The sequence below is a fragment of the Aptenodytes forsteri genome, unplaced genomic scaffold (assembly GCF_000699145.1).
Source record: "Aptenodytes forsteri isolate BGI_AS27 unplaced genomic scaffold, ASM69914v1 Scaffold236, whole genome shotgun sequence".
In the NCBI taxonomy this organism is placed as follows: domain Eukaryota; kingdom Metazoa; phylum Chordata; class Aves; order Sphenisciformes; family Spheniscidae; genus Aptenodytes; species Aptenodytes forsteri.
Window position 1 is genome coordinate 2,629,338 of NW_008794456.1, and position 11,674 is coordinate 2,641,011.

Below are 11,674 nucleotides of genomic sequence, written 5' to 3' on the forward strand. Positions count from 1 at the left end.
GTACAAAGGCTGGCAGGAGGTTCTGCACACAAGCAGTCCTCTGCTCCAGCAGCGCTTCACCTGATGACTTCTCTGGTGCTGACGCTCAGCTGTGGTGCTTGAATGCTCTTGGAGGAGCAAGCATATGCAATGCTTTCTTATTCCAGTCTCCCCTCAAGAGCTACCCACCTCAGGACAGCTTTCCAGCCCACACAGAGGGAGCAAGTGTGTGACATCTTTGCTTTGGCCATCTTGCTACTGAAAGACAAAATCCCAACAATGGCATCCCTCTAGCCCTGTTCTGCATAGAAGTACCTGTCTTGAGGTCACTCCAGGTAAACTTCCAGGCCTGTTTTTAGGTTTCTTTCAGGGAAAGGAACTGTTGTTCGGTGTCATTCTGTGACATGACTCACTGGTGTTTTCAGCAGCAACAATGGCAGAAATAGGCAGTGTTTCTTACGAAGTGATTATTCTTAATTTGTGCAGGATAGAGAAGTCTGGAATGGAATTGTACTTTCCCTGTGTGGCTGCTGTCCTGAAGGGAAAGTGCCTTTAATTTCTTGAGCAAAAAGATTGGTAGTCTTACATTAGTAAAAATTGAAATTTGAATTGTAGAATAAATGGCGTTGGAAGGGAGGTCTGGAGGTCTCCAGTCCAACCCCTTGCTCCAAGACCAGTGGCTTTTAAAGCTAGGTCAGGTCTCTAAGAGCTTTGTCCAGTCAAGCCATGAGTACTTCCGAGGATGGGAGATTCTCCCACCTCCCTGAGACCCTGATCCAGTGCTTAAATGCCGTCATTAAGGAAGAAGTAAAAAAAAAAAAAAAAACAAACCCACAATGTTACTGGGTTGGCATTTCCATTTTCACAGCTAGCATTTGTTACTGTGCGCCTCTGAGGTCTGTCTTCTATACTGCCTTATGCTAGGTAGCTGTATGCAGCAATAAGATACCTCCTTAGCCATTTCCCCAAGCTGAACAGATCTATTTCTCCCACTCTTCTCATACACTGTATGCTCCAGTCCCTGGTTGTTCTGGTATTTCTCTGTCGGCTTCGCTTCAATTTGCCTCTTGTGCTGGAGAGCCCAGGACTAGATGCGGCACTCCCGGTGTGGTCTCGCCGGTGCTGAACAGAGGGGAAGAATTGCCAGAAAGTTCTAGAAAAGCTTCCATAGCCATGGTACCTGGCAGACAGTGCCATGGCTGAAGATGCGAGGGGGGGAGGTCCACCGCTTCCCGAGGTCAGAACTAGCATGTTGTCAAACAGAGGTTGTTTGAGATGTTGTCAAGTAGCAAATCTGAATTTGGCTCTGTGTTGACTTCTAATGACTGTTAGAGCTGCGTGCTTTAAGACAGTAGTTAAAAGCCTCGCAGCACTGTACAAGGCGAGTGTAGCTTTACTGGTCAGTTCTCTCTTCAGAAGTTCCTCCTGCTCTAGATAAGGCAGAACACAAAATAGCATAAGATCAGACAAGTAAGAGCTTAAACCTTACGATGAATCTACAAAGGAATGGTAGCGACGCTACTTTGCCTTGACCTAGAGATAAACACCATGGGCTCTTGGTTGTCTGAAAGGAAAGCGTGCCTCTACTGCAACCTGGTTCACATGTGTCTGTGTCAAAAGATGTCCCATTGAGATACCCCTCATGCATGATGAGCAAACCCACAGCTTTAGCTGTTTCTCTGGATCTTGATAGGTCAAGAAAGCGGCTGATGGCATCCTCCAAGATATTTCAAGAATAACAATAACCACCCCGCATCTCTGGCATCAGTACGTTCTTTCAATAGTTTTAAATACTGGCATTTCCCCAAATAACTCGCTTCCTCCTCTGTTCCTTTAGGAGAGATGACGCACTTGCTTGTGAGGGAGGTGAACTGATGCTCAGGTTTATTCTTGTCTTGCATTAAGGTGATAAACAAAAGGTTTAAGTCTACAGCAAACAGGCTGTAGCTTGGTATCGGCTCTCAGATTAGTCATAATTGAAAGGCATAAAACTTTATGCACCAGCTGCTGCCTTAGCACTGAAACAATTGGCTTCTCCAGGCGATTAGCCTGACCTCTGAGTTGAAGGCTTTCACCCGCACGGACAGCGGGACCAGAGGACTCCTCGGGCGATTTCCTGGATTCCTTTGTATGTGGCCAGGCTTGTTAATGTGGCAACTCTGCCTTGGCCCTGCCTTGTTTCCTAATCTGGTGGTAACTTTGGCATGACAGATGCTTCTTTCAAGTACAAGTGACTGTATCTGATGTCTCACTAGGATTTCAACAGTGTTATGCAAATGTTTGTTATTGTCCTAACAAGATGTCTGAACCCATGTCTATTGAAGTTTGCCTGTGCTTATTTTTCATTAGGAAGTCAGACTAGTATAATTCTTGCTCCAGGTCCAGCTCTGCTCTGGTGGGAGCAGTTCAGGCATCAATATATTTGCCTATGTTCAGTGATGGCTCAAAATGGGATGGCTGGCTTATTGCATGCTGAGGAACATGCCCTAGATCAGAACCGTTGGACAAGGCTGTATGTCTGCTGAAGCTGTCCTCAGGACTGCTGGGGTTTTTTTATAAGCAAGATGGCTTAGCCAAGTCAGCAGCAGCAGCCAAAGGTAAAATAAATGAGTGCTGGAATTTTTCCTTTTTTCTAGCATACAGTTTCTTGCAGCGTTTGTCCATAACACCGCTACAGTCCCAAAACTTCCTTTTCCTGTCCCTCACCGATGGGTTCAGCTGCAATTTCCCTCTGCTCCTGGGAATGGGGCAGAACACTGAAGCTGGTCCCTGGGGCAAAAGTGGTGGGAGATACCAGCCCCCCACCCCCCCCCAACATGTCTGGGTCTGCTAGTGTTGACAATATCAATTTGCAGTAAGGTCTTGGATTGGAGTCTGACATCCGGACGGTCAGAGCCTCCACGCATCTACACAAACATGCTTGTACATCGATATCTTTGTATGTCTGCTTGTGCAAAATGATCCTTGGACTAATCCTGGAGGCTGTTGGTTTATTAATCTCTGGATTCCTGTGTTCTTGTGGTTATAGCTTCCCTTCAAATTAGCCATTCTTCTCTTGAAAAGCAGGAACATATCTCCTATGAATAGGAGAGTTTGGCTGTTCAGGCCCCATCAGCCCACTGGCATCCCCCCAAGATAAGGGAATTAAGGAATGAGTTTGTAATAACAAAACTGCACAGTGATGCCCTGTGCAGTGGAGACGAAATGGCTGCTGTGCGTGCTGGAGGCTTGTAGCTGACAGCTTGCTCAGCCTGGGGATGCCTTTTATTTCAAACCGAAATAAAAATAAATGTCAAAGTCTTCGCAAGCTGTTGTTGTGACTGAATGAGGTACTTTGTCCTCAGAAATGTTCCCCTTGGACTTGTGTGCACCATGAGCTGTCAGTCCTTGAAGAATCGAACTTGATTGAGCCCCCAGCACTGTCTGCATCCAGATCTTGTCACTCTGAGATCTATTGTAGTCTCTGCACTGGGTATTTGAAGTAGGTTAGTAACTATGTAGGAGGTGCTCTTAGCTGCTTTTCTCCCTAAAGGAAGCTAGATTTTCTGTAATGCTGCCGCGAGTGTCCTTCCTCTAACAACCAACTACAGCCAAACTAGACAGGTGATCTCAAAGCCTCTTACAAGACTAAAAGGAAAGGGGCACATGGAGGGGAAATAACTAACTACATCCCTGCTAAGAGTTTCCTTGCGCTATAGTGGATGCTGAGGAATCCACCTCTGATGTTGAATCCAGGGACAAATCTAAGTCACTGACTCTTGTTCTGCTTCTTGAGGAAATACTTGTTTATCTGGCGCTAGTCTCAGCTAGAGTCCTGTCCAACTTGGATTACGTAGCCACTTCTAACTAGCCCTCTCTCCCTAGTTCTTGACGTAGGGGAGGGTTGGAGGCCGCCCTTTGAGTGTTCAGAGCACTGCAGCCTCATTAGATAACGCTTGCTGGAGGGAGCATGGTCGTATTAAACTTTTACTCTGACAAAGTCCTTAATTCTGTACGGCTGAACCTTTTTCCCCTGGCTGGCGTGTTTCATGATGGTATGTGACAGGATAGCAAAACTGGCTCACAGCGTAGCATAGTTGACATGGGATGGGCAGCAAGCCATGCTGGGAGTGGGTGCAATCCCCTCTGAAAACTTGTTGACTCTGATCTTGGAGCATGTGCACAAAGCAGTTGTGCAATTTCGTTTAAGGATACTGGCTTGCAGGAAAAACAAGCTGTTTGGAAGAAGGATGTTTTGGTGGACGCACAGCCATGTTCCTGTTGATTCAGGAAAACAGGATACATCCAGGTTACTTAGGCCCTGAGAGCAGATGGATGAGCCCAGGAGACTCTCCAGGAGACGTCAGCAATCCCTCTCAAACCTGAAGCAAAGCCTTCGTGTGCACACAACTACATGTAAAACCAGAAACAGCATGTGGCTGAGCTGAGAGTTGAACCTTCCCCAGCATTAGTGTTGACCAGTTTCTCAACTTGTTAGGGCAATATCAGTTTGTGTAAGAAAAAGTGGAAGTGGATGTGGGTGAGGTCATTCTTAAGACTGAGAAAACTTCCTATGGCTAGGATGCTAAGATGGGTTAAGAAACAAGAAAGCAAAGGAAGAGCTCTGCAGCTGTCTATCCTGCAAGACAACGTGCCTTCAGGGTTTTTACTGCACAAGGACAGAGGAAGCGATAGTGTCACTTAGCTCATCTATACGTAAACCTCTGCAGTTCAAACTTGGTTCATGAGACTATGCTAAAACAAAAAACAGCTGGAGGGAAAGGACCGGGTACCTGCTGCTCATATCCCTTTCCAGTAAAGAAAAGGTGGTGATGAGCTGCAGTGACTCATATTGGGATGAGAGGATGGATTGTAGGATTGTTCTTAATGTCAAGTATAGAGCTACTGGATCTGGGCAGAGCAGCCCTTAAACTTGATCTTTGCGGTTGAAGTGGGAGAAATGTGGCATGCATGGGGAACTTATGTTGGGCTCCTTAAACTTAATTAGAAGGCTCTTAACACTGTAAATAAAGAACTGATCCTTGAGAGCGGGATTGGGATTTTTAAGGAAGAAGCTGATATAAGGCTTCAGGATTGCCTGAGGAAACACCTTTTAGAAAAAGCCTGCGGAGCGAGAGCAGTATCCCAGCTACTCCCAATGGTTGGAAAGCCAAGAGGTCATCTTAACTGGATGAGACATGTTCTCTAGCTTGATATCATCAGGTTCAGAAGGTGTCCTTTTTACCTTTCCGCTAGTCTCGTTATTACCTTTAAACTTACAGGGAAGGTTTTAAAAGGGGTTTGCTGTGCCCAGCAGTTGTTATAAGGATGATCTTGCGGAACAAGTCGAAGTTGTTTGACATATTTGGGTCTGAGCTGAGACCACTAACAAGCACTTGGCTTGGCAGAGATTTGGAGGATGACTGTTCAACCTGTCTTGTACTAAAAGCACAGCTGTTTAAAGCACAGTAGGATTACAGAGTTGCTAATAAGGGCTCTGCTTTGGTTGGGGATCCAAAAAACCTCGTTTATTAAAGAAATACCATTGTAAACAGGCTTTTTAGTCTCAGTAAATAGACACTAAGTGCTGCGAACTTGCAAATGGTGAAACTGAACTGCAAGGGGTAACATTTAGGGGTAGACTCCTGTTCTGGATAGGCTTCATTACCTTTCTGCAAGCCATTAATTCAATAAAGCAGTGTAACAGATCCATTTCTGCCTCATTTTCAGATGCTATCATATGCTTTTATTGTACCCTGAATAAGGTATGAAAAACTTTGTGTGGATGGAAAGCTGGCAAAGGCTAGAAAAACAAGATAAAAGCATATAAAATTGACCTTCTTAAGAGTGTGAGCTGATGGAAGTGGAAGAAAGAGCTGCCGGGGTCAGAACTGAGGTGAAGTTTGCATGATGTGTACCTCTAGTTGCTTGCACTTCTAACATAAACCTCAAAACACTCGATGAGCTGAAGAGGAAGAATTTCAAAAGTGAGATTGAATAAACTGAGGAAACCCAGTCTCTACAGAAAGAGGTGGTATGTTACTCTTGGTCACGGGTAGATTTTCTGCTTTAAAGATCTGGGATGTCATTGATTAGAAGCAGGTATACTTGGCTTTCACCAATAAAAGGGTGGCATTCTCAAATACTGCAATTAAGCCTTTGCAGTTGCATTAGCAGAGTTTCATTTTAAGCGTGAAAAGTCAGTTAGGTGTTACCAGACATTGTTTGAAGCTCCTTTGAAGGAAGATGAGATCAGAGTTCTGACTCTTTGTACAGTCTCTATCACACAAGTAACTGTAGACTGCTTTGAAACTTGTGCATACATCATTGATGTTGATATAAGCTTAGGATTGGAGATACATCCTTCATCTGAATGCTCTAGATGTCAGATGGCCGGGCACTAAACTGGGTAGTTGTATTTATAACCTTTGCACCATGTGGCTAGTGTACAACTGATTTCAGTCTTTTGGTACTGTGTAGACCCATTCACTAGAGCTGGAAATCTCTGGAGCAATCGCTATCAGTGGTGGTAGAATCGTCTGTCACTGACTTCATGCAGGAAGACGTGACCATAGCTCATGCTTTTCCATCTCTGTTCCACAACATAAAGACAAACTGAATAATAATCAGATAAGGTTATACAAATGTTGAATAATGCTTAACAAAACTACTGTTTAGGATCTGTTTCCCTTGAGCATAACACCCAACACCCAACTTCATGCCAAATTGTTAAAAACACACAGGCCACAAAAGCAGTGTTCTAAAGCACAGAATAATGGAACTAATACTGTATGTTTTATGGTTGAATAATTAAAGACTGACTTACTCTTTCACTTACAAAATAAGAAAAACTTGCAGAAGCTAATTCCTGCCTGCTACTGTGAAAGTGTTTCTCAGAGTGCCTCTGGGGTCAACTGATGTCCATCACAGGTTTGCATTTCCAGAGCTGCTGGGCAGGCTCTGCTCCTTAAAACAATGGCCTCCAACAGGAAAGGGCTTTTCCAGTTGAGCAGCACTAGAGACACAAAATATGCTTTGGCCAACTGAGCTCTCCTGATAAGGAGAATAGGTGAAATGAGGATCCCCACCATGATATAGAAAGGCATGTTCTATGGTGGAGCCCATAGAGGATTTCTTGACATGTCTGTCTTGACACTGTCCCTTGTTACAACTCTTTGGTCTTCCCAAGCTGCTACTCTGGCCTACTGGCTTAAAACCTGTGTTTTGAATCTCCTTCAGTCACCAGTTCTCTTGGTGTATCTCCTGCTGCTCCATATTTTCTCTTTTTTTTTTTTACTGGCCCCTATTCCTCATTACCTCCTGCTTGCCCCATACCTGCTTCCAATTTTACTCAGCAAAGCCAAAACCCTCAAGTCTTAAATTCTAAAGTCTAAGGGTTGTTGAGCATATGCAATTTAGTTGCTTTTTCTCCTCCCCTCAAAAGGCTTATAATTTGCCTAGACTTTTGGCGATGACAAAAATTAAATTTGACACAAAAAGCTATCCCCTGCTCATTAAAGTCCCAGTTCTAAATCATGGGTCCAAGGCTTTTCAAAAAAAGTCACCAGAAATTGAACAAAACAATGTGTTTATTCCCATGCTGCTTTCTGAGAAGCAGTTGAATTCACATGTTCCAAAACAACTCTGCCTGAGGCAGACCCGGCTAGCATGCAAACTCCTATCTTGAGCAGCCAGGACTTGGTGAATTTATAAGCAACTGAAAACAGTACTGGGAAGGGTTAGGCAGCCTTAATAATATTGTCCAAAGATGCAGTCTTGGAAGGAACATTATCTCTTTAAAAATTCTCCTAAAAAAAATCAAGTCCTGCTAAATTACCCTAAGAACATGAAGGATTTAATTCAGACTTTCCACACTCTTGCGCAGACCTCCACAGACCCCACATCATTCCCGTTTAAATAGCCCAGTATTCTTGAATCTGCCACAATAGCACAAAAGACAAATGGAAGCGATTGTGTGCTTGCGAGTCTATTTTCTTTAATGGATGCATTTCAGGGGTCATGGGCCATGTGGCCCTCCCTTAGATATACAATCAGGCCCTGAAAGAACATTGTCTGCTGGAGAACTTCCTCTGACACACCACCCTGCTGAAACAGCATGACAACAGCCGTGTTTCATTTTTCAAAGAGCTGCGTTCAGCCAACTTTGTAATTAGGACAATGAGGAATACATCTCTCTAAAGCAGTGTGTCTTTTAATAGTTGATTTATTTTTAAGAATGGGTGTGATTCAACAACTTCTTAAAAACTTCATCTCCTACTGTCTGTATCTTAAGGAATAAGCCTGGTGTTGATCTAGTGATTCTTTAAATGAAGGCTGGAGTTGACAGACTTCACTGTTTTGAATGTGTTTTTATCAATGTTATACCAGTGTCGGGGGTCTCGAGACTTGCTCCTTGGCCTCTATTACTGGCGGTCTCGCAGTGTGTTTGTCTGACCTGTTCAAGCGAGTGCGTTGCAATGGAGATGTCTTCTGTGAGATGTTAGTGGCATTTGTCTAGTCTGACGTTGGTGCATGAGCTCCGCGATAGCCAGTGTGAATGCGTGGGTGTTAGATTGCTCTGTTGCAAGGGGGCTGGATTCCCCCAATTTTGGGAGCTGAGGAGGACAGATGCAGAGTGCTCTGGGGCTTTTGCTGCCTGACCGCCCAGGTAGCAGGGTACGGTGTATTGCTTGGTGCTTCACAGTGGGCTTTGAGAGGATGCTTTGGAAGTCTTTCCCTCACCCCCCGCCCCCCCCACTGGTTTGGCCATCCCTTGCGTAAGGGTTGTAGCATGTTGGTAACTTCTGCAGTCCAAACTCTCTACAGCCACTGGAGGATCCTTGCTATCCCTCAGCCTGGATGGGAAAGGGGGAAGAATGAAGAAATAAACAGTAGTTGGAATGCTCAACTGGTGTCCCCCATACTAGGAGTTCCTCTTCTACTCTTGCTGCTTTTTTAATGCCAACTCTATAGTACCGGAGCATGAGGGACCTCTGCCCAGATCCTCTTCTACGCTTGGACTTGTTGCCCTTCTGTTTCCTTACTAGGAGGTGCCGACAGGCGAGTAATCCTTTCTGTACAACATCTCTAGACTCCTCTTCCTAGGCCTGAATTATGCTGGCTGATGCTGGAAAGCAAGGCATGCTGCAGCCAACAGGACAGGGCAATGGGTTTTGGAACAGAGAAGATGAACTGCAGTGGGTGACCTGTGTGTGCTAAAATGGTCTTGTTTTCTGTCAATTCAACTGCTTCCCATCCCCATAGAAGAACTGTCCCTCAGTGCTCCCTGAAGCTTTGGCTGCTTGGGTATGGTAGTCAGGCTATCATTGTGTCCAACTACTGTCTTTAAAACTGAAGCCCTATGTTTCCTCTAAGTGCACCAGTGTATTTTTTGCCTTCCGCAGTACTTCCCGAGCTTCTCATGCTCTGAGCCTTAAAAGCAGTTGAGTGTTTAATATGCAACCTGGGATGAACATGGGTGCCAAACTTTGAGATGAACAAAGTTGACCAGCTTCCCCCCTCCACTCTACTAATTGGTCACTTCAAACTCAAGCTACGCTTGTTGATGGAAACTTAAATTGCTTTTGGCATCTTGGGTGGGCTGAGTATCTCCCTGATAAGCCCTTGAAGGGTCTTGCTTGCAATAATGTTCCTCAGTGCTTGGCGTGGGCGAACAGTGCTGAACTCGCAACAGAGCTCCATGGTAACAAGCAATGGGATTAACAAGAAAAACAGTCAGCTCTCCTGCTCGCTAGCTCTCACAAAATAGCCTTGCAGCTGGAGGAGCACACGCCTGGATCAGGCGTGACCTGGGTTCAAACTGAAGTAGCCACTACCATCACTTTGTGGACCTACAACCCAAGTCTTGTTCTTCAATACGCTCTCAGGCTGGGGATGAGGTCTACTCTGCAGGGCTCCTCTGGAACCGGAGTAAGTTCAGAAAGGGACCAGGAAAGACCAGGCTGTGAGCACAGTGATAGGCATCTATTTCATGTCCGCTCCAGGTATTGCTGACACCTTTGGCACTAGAGTAGCTAGAAAAACATGCCTTGCTGATTCGGATTTCAGCATGACCATCTTAAGGGGCTTGCTATTAGTGTGGGATGGGGAACAAGCAGGACAAAGGATAAGGAAATCTTATTTTCTCAAAACCACAGTATTTCCATTTCTCATTAGAGGGTGGAAATAGCTGGCAAGCGTTGGTGAGACTTTTTTTATCTCCTCTAACTTTTTGAATGCTACTAACAGTGTATCTTGTACTCTGAAGCTAATTGGTTTCTCAGCAGCCCAAGTTTGTGTTTCTTAGTGCCATTGGGTTGCCTACCTAGAAAGGCTTCAACTTCTGTGCTGAAAGAGTTGAGGATTTCCCTTACGTATAGGCAGACTTCTACCTGAAGGTGAACGTCTCCAGGTTGGAGATCAGTTCTCGTCTACTGAAAAAATGTTGTTCAGTGCCTAGAAACTGGTCAGGACTTCAGCTGACCAGACAGTGCAAGAGCTGTCTCTAGGTCACAGACTTCAGAGGCTTTCTGCTAACAGTGCATTTGAAATGTTGCGTTGCTTCAGCCTTTAATCCTCCCAAAGTAAAGGAGTCCTCGTGCTCATCTCTTGCCTATTGTGTATTGGAGTTGTATGAATATAATCTAATAGAAAAACAGGTAGGGCCACAAGACACAGCAACCAAGGCGTTTAGGTACTGAAATTTGAGCCTGGCTTTGTCCTGGGTTCAGGGTAAGCAGTGTAGGATCAGCTTGAGGGGTTTGGGCATCAGTTTCCGTCATTGTCAGGTGTTAAACTTGGGAATCTGCACCCCTCTGAAAGAGGCAACTCCTGTAACTACACAGTACCGAGCAATGCCCTAGCTCAAATTTGAGAGCGTGCCCCAGACACAGTGCTTGGATGCTGGTGGCAAGGGAAACTGTTGAAGATCGTTCATCCCCCTTGGTTGGCCTGACATGTGGGGAGTCAGTGTGGTACATCTGGCCATGTTTCCATGTTGCATAGTAGTATGGGGAGAAGGAGAGGGTCAAGATTAAGCGTGGGCAAGGAAAGGACTATTTAAGTGTCCTCTACACGGAGGTGGGGGAATCGTTTTACACGTTGAATTTTCAGCAACAACAGAATTCAGTTGCTGCTTTTTCTAATTTAATTTTGTTCATGCAGAGTAGAGAAACAGTTAACTGAATGGTGGAAACTCTACTGACAAAGCACTAAATAGTTGTTTCTGGCAGGACTTTTTTTGTTTGTTTCTGATAATGATGATCTAAGCTGGCTGAAGAGCTATGACAAGCCATAGTACTGCTCCCATTGCATTTTGTTTAAATGTATATATGACTCCCATCTTGATGATTAGGGGATGAAAACCGTACAGATAAGGTACCTCTGCTGGAAAGGCATTTGGAAGAGAGACCCTTTCTTTATGAGAAACTTAATTCAGCAGGGAAAATCATTTATCTTTGCTTTTCTTAAAATGGTTTTTTTTTGAGTACTTCATGATGGCACTTAAACACTTTATATCTCAAAAGTACTGAATGTGCACTAAATGCTATTGTATCTATTATGAAATAAAACTTGGAATCACGAATAGCTTGGGTTGGAAGGGACCTTTTAAAGGTCATCTAGTACAACCCCCCTGCCGTGGGAAGGGACATTTTCAACTAGATCAGGTTGCTCAGAGCCCCGTCCAACCTGACCTGGAATGTTTCCAGGGATGGGG